The following is a 23,930-nucleotide window of genomic DNA, read 5'->3' as shown; positions in this document are numbered from 1 at the left end:
TTCTAAGTTTCTGCCATTTAATTTCTTGTTCTTTAAGATTCAACACTTTAAATTTCAGTTCTCTTTAATTTCATGCAATTTACCCATTCCCTTTACTTTCTATGCAATTTAAATTCTGCAAATCACAAATCTCTCAACCAAATCTTGATTCGCTTGACTAAATCAACCACTAAACTAAAATTACTCAATCCTTCAATCCCTGTGGGATCGACCTCACTCCCGTGAGTTTTTATTACTTGATGCGACCTGGTGCACTTGCCGGTGAGTTTTGTGTCGGATCGTTTTCCGCACATCAACAGGCTGAAGTCTCCAATAGGGAACTCAAAAGGATCTTGGAGAAGACTATGAGTACTTCAAGGAAGGACTGGGCATGGAGACTTGATAATGCTCTTTGGGCATACCGTACTACTTTCAAGACTCCTATTGAGATGTCCCCATACTAGTTGGTTTATGGCAAGGCTTGTCACTTGCCAGTGAAATTGGAGCACAGAGCATATTGGGTAACAAAGTTTTTGAATTTTGATGCCAAGACTGTAGGAGAGAAAAGGCTACTTCAACTAAATGAGTTTGATGAGTTCAGAAACTCTGCCTATGAAAATTCCAAACAAGGAAAAGACCAAGAAGTGGAATGATAAAAAGTTAGCCATAAAAGTATTTGACCCAGGCCAGAAGGTGCTACTATTCAATTCTCGACTCAAGCTCTTTCTCGGGAAGCTGAAGTTCTGGTGGTCAGGACCTTTTATGGTAACCGGAGTGTCCCCTTTTGGTCAAGTAGAACTTCAAGAAGAAAATTCAGATAAAAGGTTCAAAGTCAATGGCCAGAGGGTAAAGCACTATCTTGGAGGCAAAATTAATCACCAAAGGTCCACTCATATGCTGACTCAGCAGCACTGACCGTCAAGCTAGTGACGGTAAAGAAGCGCTTGTTGGGAGGTAACCCAATCCTAAGTATCCTTTAACTTTTCTTCTAGTTGATTTTCATTCATTTTTTGGTTTTATGATGATTGTGGTCATGCAGAGTGTTTAAAAACAGGAACAGAGGACTATGGAGGAGAAATAGAACACCCAGGAGATTATTAAAAAATCCAAGGCTATAGCGCTGAACGCCAGACTGGGTGTTCAACGCCCCAAATGACATGCTTCTCGAGGGGTTGTGGCGCTAAACGTCAGAGATGGCGTTTAGCGCCTGAAATGGCAATAGGAGACTGGCGTTAAACGCCAAGAAGGGCGCTTCACGCCCAAGATGGCCTGGAGAAGCTGGCATTTAACGCCCACAAGGGGAACAAATTACAAGGCTCCCTTGCCTCATGGGGCGTTGAACGCCATATGGGCGTTTAGCGCCAAGCCTCGTCCCTAAAAGAAAAAAAAATTAACTTTTCTAGCGTTAAACACCAGGGGTGACGTTTCACGCCCTGAATGGCATGGAGGATTACAACATTGTGGCGCTAAACGTTGGAGCTGGCGTTTAGCGCCAACAATGTGACTTTCGAAATTTAAGCATGCTTTTGACCATTGTAACGGTCACTTTCTCTTCTCTCTCTCCTCATTACTTCTCTTTAACCATCAAATCACCTTTTTCACCTCTCATATCAAATCCTCCACTTTCCCATACCACTTACCACACCTATTTCCTTATCATATCTTCATAAATCCTCCTCATATCTCTCTTCCCCATATCCCCAAATTTCACCCCTTCCCCATGACCAAAACTTGAGCTTTCCCCCTCTATAAATACCACATCTATTTTCACCTTTCACCACTCATCTCTTCTACAACCCTTTTACACTCTCTTTCTTTCATCCTTCCTATTTACTTTCTTTCTTCCTTTCTTTCCCCTCTCTCATCTTCCTACGCCTTTCACCCTTCTTTTTTCTTTCTCTTCCCTTTACCCCTTTACTCATTCCTTTTATTCTTTCTCTTTTATTTGCTCGGAGACGAGCAAGGGCTTTAAGTTTGGTGTGGGGGCATTCCACTTTTCACTTTTTCTTACTCCACATGGCATCCAAGACTAGTGAATCCTCATCAAGGAAGAGAAAGGAGAAGGCTCCTACCACAATCCTATATTATGTCAACTGGTTCCAAACTAAGGTTCATGAGGAGCACTATAATGAAATTGTTAGCAAAAAGAAAGTGGTCCCAGAGGTGCGATTTGACCTGAAGTCAGACGAGTATCCGGAGATCTAAGAACAAATTCAGAGGTGGGGTTGGACAGTTTTGGCCACCTTGTGACTGAGGTTGGAGTTCTGATGGTTAGAGAGTTCTATGCTAATTTGTGGGTGACTTACAAGCACATCAAGGGTGTGAATCCTGAGTACAAGACGTGGTGCACTATGGTTCGAGAAGAGATCCTACAGTTCAGCCCAGAGAGAGTGAAGGAGATACTTCAGCTGCCACCATTCAGAGATTACCCTCACTCTTACACTAAGAGGGTCAATACTTATCAGAGACTGGACCAGGTCCTCACTAATATATGCCTCCCCAGAGCACAATGGGAGAGGGATGCTAAGGGTCAGCCATACCAGCTGGGAAGGCATGCTCTGAAACTGATTACTAAAGGCTGGTTGGAGTTTATTCAGCGTTCCATCCTCTCTACGAGTAACCGGTCCGAGGTTACTATTGACTGAGTTGTGATGATTCACTGTATCATGCTCGGCAATAAGGTAGAGGTGCACCGGTTGATACCTCAGAAGATATACAACATAGCAGCGAAGGCATCCACCTCCGCTAGATTAGCTTTCCCTCACCTCATCTTCCGCTTGCGTGAGGCTGCTCGCATCCGTATTGACAGAGACACTCTCATGCCCATTGACAGACCGATTACTAGGAGGGCCATGGAGTATGCTAGAGAGATTGGACAAGCATCACCTCAGGAGCTAGTTCCCCTTCCTCAGCAGGAGCAGCCTGAGATATCTCAAGGGTCTTATTTCCCCTTGTTACTATTGGGATCAGCTGGCAGCATCTATTGGGCAGTTGGCATCTTTTGTTGACTAGCTGAGGATTGAGCATCAAGACTACTCTGCCCTTCTCCATCAGCTAGTAAAGGAGTAGCAGAGGCGCGAGTTGGATGAACTGAAGCGCCAGAGAGGATTTTCGAGAGGGAGTAGCAGCCACCATGACTGAGGTGGTTGAGTTTCATTATCTTCTACTTATTTTATTTTCTATTTTTCAGTGTTTTATCGTATTTCCTATTTTCCGTTTAAAGTTTTTGTATGATCATTAGTAGTATTCTATTGCTTTCTAGTTTAGTTATCTATTTTGATGTTTTATTTTTATTTTAAAAATTGTCTCATATATTGCTCACTGAGCTTGAAAAAAAATCAAAAAGAAAAGAAAAGAAGTAGTAAAATGCCTGAGACTTGAGTTATATATATGAGTTATTCTGGTTACTTTGATGTGGTGGTATTATTTATGATTCTAAATGTATGAAATGAACAGTGCATATTTGATCTTGAAGATAAGAATGTTGATTCCTGAAGTATAGGAACTTAGAGAAATATTATGGATTCTCTAAAGTAAGAAACTAATCCTTGAAGCAGAACAAACAGCTAAAAAAAATTAAAAAGCAAGGTCCAAGGCTCTGAGCATCAATGGTTAGGAAGGTCAAATATGATTAAAAGCTCAAAGAGTTATTTTCCTAACCATATGCTTGTGGTGTGAATGTGTCAAGCAATTCTTGAGATATAACACTAAGAGTTGAGACCAAGTGAAATTGCAGAGTATGCCAAAGGATCTGAGCACCTCTGCTTGGGAGAATTAAAAGAAAAGAATTAGAACTCAAAGAGTTCCCCCATTCAAGTGCTTGTGGTGTTTTTGTGCCAAGTTAAGCTTAAGGAGAAAATATTAAGAGTCACGGCTAGGCTCAAGGTGCAAAGCACCAAAGAAAATATAAGAAAAAGCTGTGTTCAAAGATTAATCAGAGCTTCAAGAGAAAGAGAGTCTATAATATCATCCGAGTTTTAATTTTGAAGGATATCAATATTTTTGAGCTTCAAAGAATAGTGAGATGCCAAACCTATTCAGAATTATAGTATCATTAGCCCCACTCAGTGATTGGACATGAGCTTAAATGAGCACTCAAGTCTTGGGCAATTTCTCTTCTCAGTCCTATATTGTTTTTAGTTGCTTGAGGACAAACAACAGCTCAAGTTTGGTGTTGTGATGCGTGAGCATCTTTACCTTATTTTCTGTTTATTTCAAGCTAGAATTTATTCATTTTAATTATATTATAGTGTTAAAATCCTCTTTGGATACTACTTTGAGTTGTTTTAGTGTTTTTATTATTTCAGGTGAAGTTCGGATAAGTTTGGCAGAGTTTTGTGCAAGAAAGAGAAGAATTAGAGCTGCCCACTAGGGCGCTAAACGCCAAGCTGGCGTTTAGCGCCAGCAACTCAGCAAAGTTAGAAGCGTTCTGCCCCCTTTGGGCGCTAAATGCCAAAGCTAACGTTAGCGCCAGGCAATCCGGATCCACTTTCACTCTTGGAGCATCGTTAGTTGGATTTAGCTTTTAATTATTGTTTTATCTTTTATTTTTGTAATTTTTATTTACAAACAAAATCTTTTAGGTTTAGAATTTATTATTTTATTTTAGTTTCAAATCAAATTAGAATTAGATATAAAAGGGAAAAGATTCACCCATCGGGGGATCTTCTCACTTTCGCACTTTGACATTTTCTGAACCCTAATTTTCTCTCTGAAGCATGAGCCACTAAACCTCCTTGGTTAAGGTTAGGAACTCTGTTTATTTCTATGTATTAAGACTATTACTGTTCTATTTTAATTATTATATTGATTCAGTTTTAAGGATTACTTTCGTTCTTCATTTTATGAATCTGGGAAGATCAGAAGAATAACCCTTATTCTATATGCGTTCTTGTGATTCTTGGAAGAGATATCTCACCTGAACAACAGTTTGAAAGTAAATTCCTCTTAAAGCGTTAATTACTTGAACTAATCGGGAGAGGTGACATATAATCCTCTAAGCTTTGGGTAATTAGGATTTTTGTGGCCATAAACTAGAATTGAACTTAACCCTCTAATCGACATTAAGTGACCAAGACATTGGCGGTTAACTAGATTAGAGGAGACTAAATCACTAAGACATTAGGGTTTAATCACTGACAGTTTGCCATGAAATGAATCTTGCATGATTAAAATAGTTGGTAAGAAAACGTAATCCAGAAAAGTAAACATCTCTGATACCTTAACTGCTTTCTCTCATATATCTCACACCACTCTCAATGTTTGCATTTTCTACTATCTGAACTACTATTTAATGCTTTTTGAACCCTCAAAACATCACTTTTTGCTTGCCTGACTAAGAAATCATTCAACCATTGTTGCTCAGTCGATCAATCCTCGTGGGATCGACCCTCACTAACTTGAAGTATTACTTGGTACGACCCAATGCACTTGCAAGTTCAGTTGTGGACTTTGAAAATCCGTGACCACCTAGCCCGCAGAGTTTAGGCCGACTAGTTAATACAGACATAAAAGAATGTTTGATTAAAACAGCATATACATCCTGTCTCTCAAGTTTAGCCTCTAAGGCGACAAAGTATGAGATACAAAAGATAGAGAGAATCTACAACAAAATGTCCAAAATATGCAAAACAAGATATCAAAAGATCCTCCCCTCTGTCACCAATCCGCAACTTACCGAGGTGGGTTACAACCTGTATCTAAAAAAAAACAACAATATATGGTATGAGAACCGAAGGTTCTCAGTATGGTACTAGTGCCCAATATATAAGATATAAGGTTTTGGGATGCCAAAGGTAATCCTAGAACTTCACATCAAACAAATTTTCAAGCTTAACAAAATATAAAATATAAACCATAACTAGGGTATTCTAACTTAGGGAATTTCTAACTAACATAGCACTACTATCCCACAGCCTTTGCCAGCCTAACCTCCATGCGATCCTATCGCCACCACCTACCGAGGGTCCACAATCCCAGCAGAAAACACAGGTGATGCATACAAGTAAAGCGCAAGTAATATACATATACAGCAAGTAAAACAAATAACAAGTAGGCATGTGATTCATTTAGGCATAACTAAATTTAAGCAAAGCAAACAAATATATAGAAGATGCATATGATGAATGCCTGTCCTATTGGCTTGAGATATAACTTATCGGTCCATAAATGCCAACCCAACACATCCTTTCGAATGTAGCTTTTCTGCCACACCAGAGATATAGTGCCTTAGACACTCTCGTACACCAAGGGATATAGTGCCCTGCACACTGTAGACCCATGGATATAGTGCTCGGCATACTCGCATGCAGAACTCAAAGATATAGTGCTTGACACACTCTTGTGGCAGAAAAGGTTATCAATCATAATTCGACCCAGGGATATAGTGCCCTGCGCACTATCGTTCCAAGGATATAGTGCCTGGAATACTTCTTTCAATAACCAACAAGCTCGTCATTCCTTTCCAAGATCCAACCTCATCATAAACATCATTACTTCTCAATTTCTCAAATCCATCACAAGCATTCTCATTTCTCAAATTCTCCTCAATTTAATACTTCACAATTCAACATTCACCAAATTCATCCACAACCTTTCAAAACCTAAGACACTGTCTTCTAAACTCATAACAGAAAAATATCTAATTAAACCCAATTATTGTATTCTCTTTTGTTTCAAAGCCTAAAAACAAACTAAGGGATCTTAAATAAGCATTACAAAATTTTACAAGCTTTCTGGGAAGGTAAAACAGTTAAAAACATGGTATTTATTGAAAAATAGGGCTTGTACGTATGCATAGAGTGTTGTGCGTATGCATGCAACAGAAGGCAACAGAAGGTTCTTCCCAACTTGTGCATACACATGATGTTGTGCGTACGCACAACTTGCGAATTTCTTAGGGTGTGCTTACACACATCACCTTGTGTGTACGCACGAATGGTAAAACCCGCTCTGTTCTATGCGGGGGCATAGCAGTGTGTGGGCACACAAGACAGATTTTCAAATTTTCTACAACATCACAGAAATCAAATTTTTGACCCTAACTTCTAACATCCATAACTTTGGCTACAAAATTCCAAATTTAATCATCTTTATACCGTTTTAAATATCTCTTAATTATCTTTAATTTAAGCAAAATTTTACTCGAATCCAAACTTCGAGGGCCAAGTTATAGCCCGCCGAAGTTGGCTCAAAACATGATTTTACCAAATTTTACCAAATCCTCAAAATACTAAATCCTTCAAACCAAACCAATTTACTCACAACCCAACAATACCAAACACCCAAAAATCCATCTCTATTTCTCAACTCAACATAACTCATACCATTATTTATGAATTTTCCTAAACCATCAACTCTTTCACATTTCCTACTCATAAATCACCAATCTCAATAATTCTCAACCCAAGCATCAATCCGTTATATTTGCATCATTCAAATCAATCCAATCATTGTTCATCAACTTGTCATTACAAATTCTCATTATTCCCACCATTTACCATCAACAACATCATTAATCATCATCAAACATCGACAACATCATAATCATCATCCATCATCATTAACATCATTAATCATTATAATTCATCAACAACATCATTAAACATCATCTTCCCACACATACTCATATCCAACTTCCAAAACAAATCCACCACACATAATACACATACACATTCAATCAACCAATACATACAATTTCAAACTATCTTAGGGCAACTAGCATAAGTTTTACGAAACATTACATATTACATAAAGAAAACTAAAATCATACCTTGGTCAATTTCCAATATACACAGAATTACCAAATTTGATTCCAACAAGCCTCCAATCACCAACACCACTTCCAAAGTCACCAAATATCAAGCTATACATACCAATATCACTATCATCAATACCTAGAATTCAGAATATACCAAACCACAAGGGTTTTTGAGAAACCTTACCTTAATAAAAATTGGGGATGAAACCCAATGATTTCTCATTATTGGTTGGTGCCTAAATAACCAAATCACAAAAATTCACTCAAAAATCAAACCTAAATTTTGAAATTTATAAGGATAGAGAATTGGATGAGTTAGAGTGAGTTCTTATCACTTTGGTTAGATAGAAACGACGGGCTCGGCAAGAGTTTCGCGTGGCTGCAAACGGGACGCGAATCGAAGCACTGTAGCTCAAGATATGTGACCAAATGAAGAACGAGATGAATAGTGATTTAGGTTTCCTCTCCCTCTCTTCACTTCAGCGTTCCTCACTTAATGGGTGGGTGAAATTGAGCTCAAATGCTCATTATAAGGATATATTTATACATTGGGCTTGGACCCAGTCTAACCCGTTAGCGGTTTTAGCCCGTTTGGCCCACTTTGGTCCAAAACCTTTAGAATTAGTGCCCGGTTTTCAACTTTAATTATTTTCCTAAGTTTTTCTACAGTTTTTATTACTCTCACGCAGTACTGGACAGACTTAAGCCGGTACTGTCGGCTAATTTACCAGTACAAAATTTTTTGCAGAAAATCACATTTTTTCACTCGGAAAAATTCACTAAATTCAAATCTCACCATTAAATTTTCAAATTAAGACTTCTAAATTTTGAACCTATTGCGGGTAATTAATTTATTATTTTATATTATCTAAGCGGTCGATTTTAAATACGGTTCTTACATTCTCCCCTCCTAATTAGGAATTTTGTCCCCAAAATTCGAGTCGTCCGTATACCAACGCTATCTCAGATTTGAACTCCTACGTGCTCTCATCCACTCCATATCGGCTCCACTGCGCATGAATTTATCCATCATCGTCCTACCATGTCGATGTTCCCCCACACTTTCCACCGTGTTACTCTTATTAGTTGTTATTAAGAACCTGAATTACTCAGCTACATCGATCAAAAGTTTCCTTCTTGATTGGTTCTTCCAACAAAACCCTAAGTTTGGCCAGCCTTAACGACAACGTTCCATAAGATAAACTAAGCTAAACTTGATCCTAGTAACATATCATACCAACTTTTTATGCTTACCTCTCATCAGCGGATCCGATTCTGTCGCCCTTTCGCATCCATAGCGAACACTCGGCCTGGTTACTGATTCCTACCCGCATCTTGGTTCCTTCCATGATGACAGTCCTTGGCAAGGTGCCCTGGCAATGTGCCCTGACAATCCACAAGTATAGCATCAACCACTTCTCCTCGCTGGGCGAAACTGAGCATTGTTGTTTCTTCCGAAGTCCCCTTGACCTTGAAGATGATGAGGAGTATGTCCATCTCTCTTGAAGCTTTCTCCCTTCGACTGGAAGTAATCCCCACGACCACGGTTGTTGGTACTGTCATGATTATCTCTCACCAGAGGTATCTTCTTAGCATAGTCCTCTACAACCCTCACCTTGTTTACTAGCTCCGAGAACCTTCTTATCACCAAAGGAGCCACAGCAGTCATGACGTCATCCTTGAGGCTTCCTTGATACTTGATGCATTTTTAACCCGTGTAGGGATCGGGATCACCCTGACAAATCCTCGAAAATCTACAGAGTTCCTCGAACTTGCTTCTATACTCGGCCACAGACATAGAACCCTACTTCAGCTGCATAAGCTCCAACTCTCTAGCCTCCCTTATTGATTCTGGAAAATACTTCTTATAAAAGGCCGTCTGAAAAACTTTCCAACGGATATCCGCATTCGGAGGTTGTAGCAGTTGGTACTCTCCTTACCACCAATGTTGAGCCTCTCCCATCAACTGATAAGTCACGAATTCCACAAACTGAGTAGCTGAGACATGATGAGCCTGCAATGCATGTTCCATGGCTCGGAACCAGTTATCAGCTTCAGTAGGATTTGTTGTGCCTCTGAAAGTCGGCAGGTTAACTTTGAGAAAGGTAGCTAGCGTCATTGGAGCACCTCCCAAGTTGTTTTCGCCCCTTCTCCATTTCCATTTCCATTTCCATTTCTATTTCCTTGTCCCATTTTCTCTATGGCATGTGTAGTCGCAACAGCGTTCGCTTGCATCGCAGCGGCTAGGTTAGTCATTGCCGCCATAAACTCGGCATGATTATCAACTGATGGATTACCCTCACTCTCTCCCCGGGTACGTGGTCGACCTTGCCTTCAAGTGCCATTTGAGTTTTCTGTCCACACCAAAAATTGATATCAAGGTGATCAGTCTCAATATCTCAAGTTCAGTGCTTCAATTATCCCAAAAGTACTTACAAGCAAGCATGTTATGCATATCAAATAGATAACCTAAATAGTACGAAAGAAAAATCAGACAACCCAGAGTGTGCAACGAAGCAGAATCAGTCTATCCCTCAGGCTCACGAGGATGAACATCTCTGATACCACTAAATGTAACACCCCATTATGTAAACCCGCGAAATAAATAAATATTAGCCAATAAATTAATTATTATTCAAAGAAATTAGAAAATTAAATTTTTATAATCTAGATGAGTAGAAATATTAAAAAATATGAATTTTGACACTAATTTTAAAGATTTTGACCCAAAATTGAGCCAACAGACCGAACCGATTAGACCGGGCCCAAGGCCCGCTTATATAAACATGACTCAGCCCTTTTCTTCCTCATTAATTCATTAGAAGTACGCTGAAGAAGAGAGTTAACATGCGTAACCCACTTCCAATTTTCAATCAATCATAACTTTCAATTTGGAGCTCCGATTGACGAGCCGTCAACGATCATGTGTTTGTCTCAAAATTTTCTTCAATTCTATCCGAAAAAATGGTAAGAAACTTGCATTTCTTGCCCAGTTCTTCCTCTCCTCAATTTTGTGGGTTTTGAGTTTAGGTATTGAGGAATTGAATGATTTTGATAGTTTAGGTGAAATCTAGTAGCGGATAATCATTGGGTTTTGTTCAATTAATCCGTGGGTAAGGTTAGGAACTGTTGAACCCTTTTGAATTATTGAATTAGTAAATCCTATGATGATTATAGTGATATTGTGTGAATTAAATTGTGTTTTTGTTGATTTTGAGTTCAATTGGGCGGTTTGGAACGAAATCAGGTGATTAAGCTTGAAGAATTAACGTTTGGAAGCTTGGAGCTTGTGAAAAATGAGAGGTTTTTTAGGTGTTCTGAGTTTAGGGAGAATTGGAAAAGGTATAATTTGGGTTTCTCGTATTTAATGTTTAATATCACGTGAAAACTTAGGCTAGAAGGCCTTAAGATAGGAATGAACTGAATGAATTATTAATGGATTGTGTATATGGTATGTAATGTGTAATTCAATTTCGTAAACGGTTTGCTATTGGAGTTGGTTGATTTTTTGGAAAAAATTTAATATTGGAATTAGTTTGATTTTGAAATAATTTAATATTGAAAATAATTTAAATGACCGAGAGGTGTTTAGTTTGGTGGTTGGGACCCTTGAGGGGTGGCAAAAGTCCAAGTTTTAGAGGAGATGCTACCAAAATTTTTATAAAATATGAGACTTTGTTTAAAGTGGTTATTTAGAAAGATTTGGATTTTTAAAGATTTTATAATTTGATTTTGAGTTATTAAGAAAAGGATTATGTTTTGAGTTTGCTTTATTTAGAAAAGAATGAATTGTGTTTTGAGTATGAATTATTGATAACGAAATGGGAGGTGTGATAATAAGTAATGAATGATGATGAGAATTAATTTTTAAGTCTAATTGTTGAATTAATATTAATGAATTATAATGATAATGAGATATGTGTGACCGGGTAAGAGGCGGTGGCGTTGTCCACTCGCTCTGAGTCTATGTTGAGAAAGCCGGGTAAGAGGCAGTGGCATTGGTCACTTGCTCCGGATAAGAGTTCGAGACTCTGGGTAAGATATAAGGGTGAGTTTCTGTTGCCGCTTGCTCCGGGTTGAGAATTGTAACACCACCTGGGTAAGAGGCAAGGGTGAAGTTGTCCCCTACTCCGGGTATGCGGGTAAGATGCAACGGTTGAGGCGTTGTCCTATTTGCTCCGTGTTTGGTGTTCTGTCCATGGTTAGCTACCAAGACATGTCAGGTTGGCTATATAACTGACAAATGATATCATCAGCCATAGGACATGCATATATCATGTGCATTTGTATGTTTTGCTTGAATGTGTATTGTTTTGGTTTTCTTAATTGCTTAACTCTGCTTATCTGCTACTTGTTCTACTTGTTGTAATTGCACCTCTATCTGTATTTTTCTTACTTGAATTGTATGTATATGCTTTTGAGAGACCCTCTCTTGGAGGAAGAGTGAAAGAGGGTTGTTCCACCAGTGATTTGGAAGTTTAGAGTTAACGGAAGGTGCAGAGTTAGAATAGAGTTGGAATCCTTCAGTTAGATTACCGATATTATTGGTTTAGAGTAAATTTTAAGATTAATCTGAGTGTCGAAGTTATAGGAATGCCTCTGGCTTTTCCAGGATCTTTTATATTAACTATGCAGGCATCTTTACCATGATGAGAACCACCGGTTCTCATTCCATACATATTTCTATTATTTTTTAGATGCAAGTCGAGAGGCACCTCGATGAGCGTCTGGAGTTTTCTGTGCAAGCGAAGTTTGGTTATTCTGGGTTGCTATATTTTGTATTGATGCTATGTATATATTTATATAGATTCTCCTCCGTATATATTTTATGTTTATCTCTCCTAGAGGTTGACTTGGAGAAACAGGTGTTTATTTTGTAGTTTGAGTTATATTATGGGTTGTATAAATATATATAATTACATACTCTGGTTGACCTTAACTTTGTAGGTCGAGTCTGGAGCTTGATATCTGTATTTTAGAATTCCGATCTGTATATTATATTTTTTGCCTTCTTTTGATCTTACCTATCCATTTTACTATTAACCTTGCGAGTGTGACATGATTTTCTGTTTTCACTTTTGCTTAGCTTTTTCTTTAAGGTTCCTAATTATAAATTCTTTCAACTATATTTATGTACGTATTTTACTTTTAGAGGTTGTAATACCTTGCCACATCTGCTTTACGACTTAAGCGTAAGGCTCTGTGTGGTAGGGTGTTACACATTACCCTAAGCCGTACCTCATGCTGTAAAGCAAAGGATAACAAAGTGCCACAACAGTTCTAAAGCGCATATAGTAATATACATAGAAATAAATTATAATATGAGGAGCCCGATCAAGGATTAAAGCTCAAAATAGAGGCAGAAAAGTGCGAAGCATTCACACGATAACTAAAAGCATAAGGCACAAAATATAATATGATAAAGATACAAGATTGCAAGGTACACACACACACACACACACACACACACACATATATAAAATAACCAAAAGAGTATTAGCCTAGCTCGTAGAGTTTAGGCCGACTATTTAATACAGACATAACAGAGTGTTTGATTTAAAATAGCATATACATCCTGTCTCTCAAGTTTAGCCTCTAAGGCGACAAAGTATAAGATACAAAAGATAGAGATAATCTACAACAAAATGTCCAAAATATGCAAAAAGAGATATCAAGAGATCCTCCATTCTGTCACTAATCCACAACTTACTGAGGTGGGTTACAACTTGCATCTGAAAAATAACAACAATATATGGTATGAGAACCAGAGGTTTTCAGTATGGTAACTATGCTCAATATATAAGATATAAGGCTCCGGAATGCCAAAGGCAATCCTAGAACTTTACATCAAACAGATATTCAAATTTAACGAAATATAAAATATAAATCATAATTAGGGTATTCTAACTTAGGGGATTTCTAACTAACATAACACTGCTGTCCCACAGCCTTCGCCGAAATAAACCTCCATGCGATCTCATCGCCACTGCATACCAAGTCTCCTCAATCCCAATAGAAAACACAGGTAATGCATACAAGTAAAGCACAAGTAAAACAAATAGCAAATAGGCATGTGATTCATTTAGGCATAATTGAATTTAAGCAAAGAAAACAAACATATAGAAGATGCATATGATGAATGTCTGTCCAATTGGCTCGTGATATCACTTGTAGGTCCATAAATGCTAACCCGACACATCCTTTCGGATGTAGCCTTTTTGCCAGGCCAGTAATATAGTGCCCTGCACACTGTAGACACCATGGATATAGTGCCTGACACACTCACATGTGTAACCCAGGGATATAGTGCCTGGCACACTCTTGCGGCAGAGAAGGTTATCAATCATAATTCAACCCAGGGATATAGTGCCCTGCACATTATCGTTCTAAGGATATAGTGCCTGATACACTTCTTTCAATAACTAACAAGCTCATCATTCCTTTCCAAGATCCAACCTCATCATAAATATCATTACTTCTCAATTTCTCAAATCCATCACAAGCATTCTCATTTCTCAAATTCTCTTCAATTCAATACTTCACAATTCAACATTCACCAAATTCATCCACAACCTTTCAAAACCTAAGACACCGTCTTCTAAACTCATAACAGAAAAATATCTAATTAAACTCAATTATTGTATTCTCTTTTGTTTCAAAGCTTAAAAACAAACTAAGGGATCTTAAATAAGCATTACGAAAGTTTACAAGCTTGCTGAGAATGTAAAATGGTTAAAAACAAGATTTTTATTAAAAAACAGGATTTGTGCATACGCACAGAGTGTTGTGCATATGCACGCAACAGAAAGTTCTTCCCGACTTGTGCGTACATATGATGTTGTGTGTACGCACAACTTGCAAATTTCCCAGGGTGTGCGTACACACACCCCTCGTGCGTACGCACGATGGTAACACCCACTCTATTCTGTGCGTAGGCACACAGGACAGATTTCCAAATTTTCTACAACATCACAGAAATCAGATTTTTGACACTAACTTCTAACATCCATAACTTTCTCTACAAAATTTCAAATTTAATAATCTTTATACCATTTTAAATATCTCTTAATTATCTTAAATTTAAGCTAAAGTTCACTCGAATCCAAACTCTAAGGGCCAAGTTATAGCCCGCTGAAGTTGACTTAAAACACGATTTTATCAAATTTTACCAAATCCTCAAAATACTAAATCCTTCAAACCAAACCAATTTACTCACAACCCAATAATACCAAACACGCAAAAATCCATCTCTATTTCTCAACTCAACATAACTCATACCATTATTTATGAATTTTCCTAAAACCATCAACCCTTTCACATTTCCTACTTATAAATCACCAATCTCAATAATTCTCAACCCAAGCATCAATCCATCACATTTACACCATTAAAAACCAATCCAATCATTGTTCATAAACTTGTCATTATAAATTCTCATTATTCCCATCATTTACCATGAACAACATCATTAATCATCATCAAACATCAACAACATCATTAAACATTACCTTTCCACACATACTTATATCCAACTTCCAAAACAAATCCACCACACACAATACACATACACACATTTAATCAACCAATACATACAATTTCAACCTATTCTAGGGCCCCTAGCCTAAGTTTCGTGAAACATTACATATTACATAAAGGAAACCAAAATCATACCTTGGCCGATTCCCAATATGCACAAAATCACCAAATTTGATTCCAACAAGCCTCCAATCACCAACAGTCCGACACCACTTCTAAAGTCACCAAATATCAAGCTATACATACCAATATCACTAACATCAATACCTAATATTGAATCCTCATCAGCACATGTCTCACTGGGTCATCATCCCTGCAAGAGGGGGTTTTGGCTACCTCTAACACATTGTTTGAATTAGCTAAAAATGAAAGGAAGGAAAACATTTGAAAAGAAAATGGACAGAAAAGTAAATTTTATGTTGTTTGGATGGGAAGAGAAAGTTGAGTGAAAAAGAAAAAAATTGTATGGGGCCATATAATTTTTTTCATTTTAAACATGAGAAGAAAATTGAGGGAGAATGAAAGGAGAATCAACGGTAAAATAACTTATATACCCTTTGAGTTACAGAGAAAGGAAAATTCCTAAACCAAGTGGAACTTTTGTACACATCTCTTCTCTTCTTCCATTTCAACGTCATCCTCACTAGCGCATCGCAGCTTCACCATCATTGTCCACAGCACCACAGCAGCTTCATCATCCTCGTCACAGCTCCACTGCATCTTCATCCCTGTATCCTCAAGATGAAAGTGAGTTCCTTTTCTGTCGTTTTTGTAGTTCCCCTAAATAGAAATGGAAAAATCATCATTACACATAGTTCATAATTCTATTTCATTTTTCAACTGAGAAATTGTTCCGATTTTACATTCCATGGATATTCTTATCTTTGTAGTGGAAACATATCTGATTCTTCCTTTTCTGTTTTCAAATGAGTCATTCGTTCTAATTCAAAGATCCAACCATCTTCGATTTTATGTTTCACTGTACCATGTCATGTATGTATGGTCTAAAAGTGAGAAATTTTTTTAACTCAGTAGCTCTTTAATTAAGTACTTTTAGTAGTTAAGCCCGCTGAATTTTGACAATAAACCAACACATTAATTAATAGTGTATATGTTATTGGAACGCGTCATATATGTTATGTAGGTGTGCTTGATCAAAGATTATGGTTGAAAATGATTGGTAGATCATAGTGTTAGGAAAAATTATTTGTTGCTCTATCCAGTTTGATCTTGAGCATTAGCTCTATATATCTGGGGAAGTTTATAATCAAATGCTCGTGGATTCTAATAAGCCAAAAGGTTGTAGGTGTACGTACGACTACGACCATGGCATATTGTTTTATTTTATTTTAAAAAATAAAAACTCAATTTTATTTTGAAATTAATTTATGTGGAAAGAGTTTGGATATTCAAGATACATGATATTGCTACTAATAATAGATTAATTTTTGAATGTGATAGAACAGAGATTGAGATATTTTAGTTTTCGGTGTTCACCTTATCCTTATTGAAAAATCCACAAGATCATATGGATGCATTATCTTTGAGTATGATTTATAAATATGATTGTTGAATGTTTAATTTTGAGTTCCAAAACCCTTTAATTGTACTAGTTTATGTGAAAGCAGGGAGTTTGAGATTAGTTTTCATATAATTTTAGTTGTATAAGGTTATGTTTTTGTATATGAATAAATTTTTGAATTTGAACTCTTAAAAGTTTAAATTTAAGTTCCACAATCCTTTAACTACACTAGTTTATGTAGAAGAAGGGAGTTTGACATTGGTTATCATATAATTTTACTTGTATAAGGTTATGTTTTTGCATATGGTTATATTTTTCAGTTTGAATTTTTGAAGGTTTAAGTTTGAGTTCCAATACCTTTTAATTTCACTAGTTTATGTGAAAGAAGGGACTTTGAGACTAGTTAATTAGTTATAACATAATTTTACTTGTATAAGGTTATGTTTTTTAGTTTGAATCTTTGAAGGTATAAATTTGAGTTCCAAAACCTTTTAATGGCACTAGTTTATGTGAGAGAAGAAAGTTTGAGGCTAATAATCATATAATTTTACTTGTATAAGGTTATATTTTTGAATTTGAATTCTTAAAAGTTTAAATTTGAGTTCCAATACCCTTTAATTGTATTAGGTTTGAGTTCTTCATGATTTTATTATCGCGTGGCATATCATATTAGAAAGTTCTTCTTTCCAATGTCATGTGTGCTTATCAGGATCATGCCTATTGTTTTGTAGCTTTTTGTTTTGTTGTGTGTCGTTAGATCATATTATAGCCATTTAGAAAAGGAAAATGCATTTATATAATCTTAGACTAAGCTAGAGAGAAATATGCCACTATTAACCCAATCATACATATGAATAGAGAATTTAAAAATTGACAGTTTATGTTTATTGTTTATGATAGTGAACATTGATATCGAGTTTAGCATTTAGAAATTCAGGTATTTAAAAATTTGAGATAGTTCAAAAAAAGGTATTTTTATATTGCATAAGGTGAAATTATAGTTTTATATAAAACTTCAATGCTGGTTTTCTTTAATTTTTTTTCTAACAAATGAATTGTTATATTGTAATATATAATATCACTTTCTGGTTATTTTTATTATTGATATGTCCACCCTGACTGTTATATTTTCATAGATGGATAACGAAAATATCATTGAAGATAGAACGAACATCATACACGATGCATAATTTTAAGTAAATCAAATGACTATTACTAACCTACATCATCCTGAGTCAATACAAATTTTAACTACTGTAAGGGAATAGTTAGAAAAGAGACAAAATATCTGTGTCACGTCCTTTCATGTGTTACAATGCATGTCTTGCATTTATTATAATTATTATCACAATATAGACTTAGGCAAATTAATGACAACAACTTGGAAAGAGAAATTAGGCGTACTCATTTAATGACACGTTTATTGAAGTCTGAAAAATGCCAAGATGTCATACGTATGGGCCCTGAAGCATTTAGGCAGTTGTGTCAAAAATTAAGAGATACTGGTAAAGTAAAGGATTCAACTCGCTCTACGGTTGAAGAGAAAGTTGCTAAATTCTTATATATTATAGGGTATAATGTTAAAACTAGAACCATGCCTTTCTTCTTCCACCGCTCAGGGGAGACAATCAGTCGTCACTTTCACAATATCCTACAAGCTATTCTATCATTAGAGAGAGAATTTTTGAAACAACCATCTCGTGAGGATGTTCCTTATGAAATACTTAATAATAGTTGATTCTATCCGTTTTTTTAAGGTACTAACTCGTTTAATTTAGTTAGTGATGAGTGGATATTTTATAAGCTTTTTGACACTGTTTTCTTAGTGTTTTTAGTATATTTGTTAAGTTTTATTATGTTTTAAGAGATTTTAGTGCAAAATTAACATTTTGGATACTACTTTGAGCTTTTATATTTTCTTATGATTTTAGGTGATTTTTGGGTGAAATTGGCAAGTTTTGGCAAAGTCTGATTCAGAGGCGAAGAAAGAATAGCAGATGCTGTCAAATCCTGACCTCTATGCATTCAAACGAGCATTTCTGGAGCTACAGAGGTCCAATTGATGGCTCTCAATGGCGTTGAAAAGCTAACTTCTAGGACTTTCTAGCAATATGTAATGGTCTATAGTTTTCTTTGGATTGGACTGCCCAAAACGGGCATTGAACACCCAAACTACCCCCTTTCTGGCGTTCAACGCCCAAACAGAACCAACCTCCCAAGTTGAAAGGTAATAGACATGATGACTCGTGGACAATCGAAGCATATGCCAATGTTGTGAAGACTTTGAGCATAGCAATAGGCCAGCACATAACTAAAAACCACATCAAAAATAGAATGAAGACATTAAAAGATTATTTTGTTGAAGCATATGACTTATTTCATCACTTAAGTGGATTAGCATAGAATCCTATTACTAGAAAAATTGAAATTGAAGAAAAAGTGTGGCAACACTTTATTAAGGTATGTTAAATTTTGCTTTTATTACTTATATTTTTTATTAAGCTAGTTAAAAAAACCTAATCAACATTTCTTTATGTAGGAGAAACCACATGCAGAAAAATGAAAAAAATTACAAATTAAGCATTATGATACTTTGAAGGAGTTGTTCGGAGCTAATAGAGCTACTGGTAAAGGGGCTACTACTTCACGAGAAAGGATTCTACAATTTGACAGAGATCCCATTGACTGCTTGAATGACTCATTTGAAAACGTTGGGTTTGCTGACATAGAGATTACATGGGACATGATACCACTACATTTTTGATAATTTGGATTCACCAAGTGCTCCTTATAGTTAGCCAAATCAATTAGGAGGGACTTCAACTTCAAGAGGTACAAAGCGTAAGACTCCTATGAATGATTTTCAGGAGGTGCAATATGAGAAAGTTGTGTTGGGAATTAAGCATGGCTAATGTTGTAAAAGAGGGTAATTATCTTTCTAGCAAACTATATGACGTGGCTGAGTAAAGGTTGCTATGGCTCAGAGGCAGGTTGAATCAGCTGAGAGACAAGCTTATGTGGCTGAGAGGCAGGTTTTGGTTGCTAAAAAACAAGTCTCATTAATTGAAAGACAAGTTGCAATTGCTGAAAGCCTGAAAAAGGATTAGCTATCATGCAATAAAGTAGGCCTCGCCTTTATAGCGAATCAGATGTATGTGATATGTTGATTGAATTGGGTTTGGTAGGTTCATACCGGATGCAATGTCAATTTTTATGTGAAAATGAGTAGAAAAAGCGCCAACTTTTTGGTATCCCATCGGAAATGCGATTGGATGCTCTTTTCCATATTATGACTGCTGCTGGTGTTCGCTTAGGAAACATGGTACTTCTAGAAAACATTTACCATTAGAGATATAATTTTATATGCACTTAATTTTTGGTTAATTTGAAGTTATTATTTTTTAACAATTGATTCTGTGTTCATTGCCGTAAAGTATGAGTATAGGTTCATGTATTTGAATAACGTATATTTCTCTGTTATACTTATGTTAACAAATGGTTACAAATCATTTTTTTATTATCTCTTTTGGAATAATTGTTTGTTTGAATAGAAAAATATAGAAAAAAAAATAATTTATTATGATCAACTATGTGTTAATTTATATTTTATGTTTACGCTTGTGCAGGAACCATAATAGTTAAAAATATTTGGGTACAACAAACATACTGCGTACTACAAGCAGAAATGGATCATATATTAATATATTTGACTCTAAAAAACTTTTTTTTGTTGTTGAAGTACATGTGTGCAAATGGCTGTAACTATATAGAATTATTTTTAGTGAATGCTACCCAACCTCCTCTAAAATAATATGTAAGTTACCATTCATTATATGTCACATTGTAATTGGTCCTTATCTTAACCATAGTTGGGACGCCAACTATGATTAAGATATAAAGTACGAATAAATTAAAAATTAAAAGAATAAAAATACTATAAAAAATACTTGTAAGAAAGTTAGATTTTATCATTTTAAACTTGTGTTATTAATTTTAACAATTTATTCTTTTTAAAAATAATTTATGTACGATAAAAAAATATATTTTTTCTGATTTTAATTATACTTTTAAGTACTCTAAATAGAGTTATTATATTATATGTTACATATGAATATATGTTCTATCGTGTAATTAAATAAAGATTTGTTTTAATAAAAAAATTTAATAACCAAACTAGACATTACTTAGGTATGTATTTCATATTTATCTCTTAAATATTTATACAATTTATTTTTTAAACTGTTATATTGGCCTCTTCTCTAATATAATACAAAAAATAAATTTTCATAAAAATAATTTGTTTAATTATTAATTAAATAATAAAGTACTAATAAATTAAAAATTAAAAAAATAAAAATACTATAAAAAATAATGTAAAAAAGTTGAATTTTATCGTTTTAAAATTCTGTTATTAATTTTAATAATATATGTATGATAAAAAAAATATATTTATTTGTTTGGAGTACAAATTTTATTATTATATTTGTATGTTCATGATTTTAATTATACTTTTAAATACTTTGAATAGATTTATTTTATTATATTATATTTTACATATAAATATATATTCCATCACGTAATTAAATAAAGATATATTTTTTCAATAAAAAAATTTAATAACCAAATTAACCATTAATTATGTGGGTAAGAAGTGATCCATGGCAAAAAGAGGTGCTGACTATACTGGGAAGAGAGGTTGTGTGGGAGGATAGTAGATGGCGATAACGTTGGCGCCCCGACAAGGACCAATTACAATGTGACACATAATGAATGGTACATGTTATTTTAGAAGGGGTTGGGTAGCATTCATCATTATTTTTTTTTAAATATGCGTATGCTAGTGACTGTAACTATGAAGAATTATTCTTTTTGAGTATGATTACAAAATATTATTGTAATGCTCATTGTTACCCTTTTAGTATTTTATATTATTTAAAAATTGTATATAATCTTTGTGTACGATTTTATTATATGATTTTTGGAAAACAGAGTTAGATCTTTTTGTTTATGGCATTTAAAAAATAATGAAAAAAGAGAACTATAAAAAATATTTTTTATTAATAAAAATAATATATTAAAGTCTTGAATGTTAAATTGGGTAACCAATTTTTTTTTTTTAAAAAATGACTTAAATACATTAATAAAGTATAATTTATATATAATATAGATAAAAGGTATTAACATAATTTTATTATACTTTAATTTTTTTTTTTTAATTTTCTTTCCATTCAAGCAAAATAATTTTTTTTATTTTCTTTTCATCTATTTTCTCTTCATTTAAACAACATACAAAAAAAAATTCATTTTTTTCTATTTTCTTTCTTTTTATTTTCTTCTCATTTTTTTTTCCATCATATATTCAACACAAAGTGTAATTATTTGGCAATTTTCCTACATTTTTGTCTTTTGATGATATTACATTATTTGACATTGATTTGGATATTTGAATATAAGAGTTGGCTACTTTAATTTTGACTTTAATTTTTTTTGTGGCATTGACTTGGTTTAAGTATTATTTGACATCGTTAGCTAATTACTATAGGATTGCTTTTTAAATAAGGGAATAGGTTGAAGAGTTTCTAATCTTAGATATTAAATATCACAATACTCATACACATTATATATTTATTATCTATGCTAGATATATATATTAAAATAAGTTAAATAATATATATATTTATGTATAAATATATAATAATTAATTTTAATATTTAGTGTTTTTTTTACATTTACATACTTAACATTAAAGATTTTTATTTATTATATTTTTTTTTTTACCAAAGATAGGAAACTCGAACCCGCAACCTCTTAATTGAGTATGAGGAGACTATGCCATTTGAGCTATTATTTATTGGCTTTCATGCTAAACCAATTTTTTTTTTATTAAAGATATAAGACTCGAACCCGCAACCTCTTAATTGAGTATGGGGAGATTGCCATTTGAACTATAACTCATTGGCCAAATTTAAAAAGATATGTGATTCGAACCCGCGACTTTTTAATTAATTGATTTTTATTTACTGTTAATCTCAGTTAAATCTTGAATTCAAATGTATATATTATAAGACAAATATCATTACGACTGAATCCTAACTTACAGGGTTTTTGTTTTCGTTCTGTCAAGAAAAAAGGGTTTTTTGTTTCCGTAGTATAGGACATAGACTATGTGAGTGTTGTTACTCTGTCATTGAAGTCCAGCTAGTATTTTTTCAACTTTTTGAATTTATTTAAATTTTAGAAAATATCAGCGGATACAAATATTCGATGAGTAATTAGTAATTGTTAGGATAAACATGAAATGAATGCCCATTTATTAATTGGGCGGCTAATAATCTTTTTCATGCAAAGAGATTTATTTTCAAGGAAGAAATTTGAAGACCAATTTTTAATGAAAGTTGATTTTGTACTACTATAAATAAGGCTTCATAGCCTTTACGTACAACACACAAAAGCAATAAACAATTCTCTCTCTTTTATGTTACAATACTTCTTTCTCTCTCTTTATATTTTATATTTGTTACCTCTTCCTTATTTATTTATTTAGTTATTTTATAACACGTTATCAGCACGAAGCTCTAACGAAATTTTAGGAAGACTTCAGGTAACAAATTTTTATTATGTCGAATCTCTTTCATCTTGAATATAATGCTTTTGATATATCTGAAAACAATTATTTATCATGGGTACTAGATGTTAAAATCCATCTTGATTCAATGGATCTTGAAGATACCATTAAGGCTAAAAATAATACATCCCAGAAGGATAAAGCCAAAGCTATGATTTTCCTTCGTCATCATCTTGAAGTATGATTGAAAAATGAATATCCCACATTAAAAGATCCTGCAGATATGTGGAAAGACCTTGAAGAAATGTACAATCATAAAAAAAACGGTGATACTTTCTCACGCCCGATATGTTAGAGAAAATTTTTTCGACCTTCCATGGCTCGAATGTGCTCCTGTAGCAACAGTATCGAGAAAAAGAAATTAAAAAATATTTTGAATTAATTTCTTACTTTCTTGTTGCTGAATGCAATAATGAGTTACTTTTGAGAAATCATGAAGCGCGTCCAGTTGGCGCCGCCCCATTTCCTAAAGTAAATGCGGCAAATTATAACCCCAGAAGAGGTAAATG

Source organism: Arachis ipaensis, chromosome B3 (genome assembly GCF_059453495.1).
Source record: "Arachis ipaensis isolate K30076 ecotype BB chromosome B3, ASM5945349v1, whole genome shotgun sequence".
NCBI lineage: Eukaryota > Viridiplantae > Streptophyta > Magnoliopsida > Fabales > Fabaceae > Arachis > Arachis ipaensis.
The sequence above is the reverse complement of the archived record's forward strand: the minus strand, read 5'-3'. Positions refer to the sequence as shown.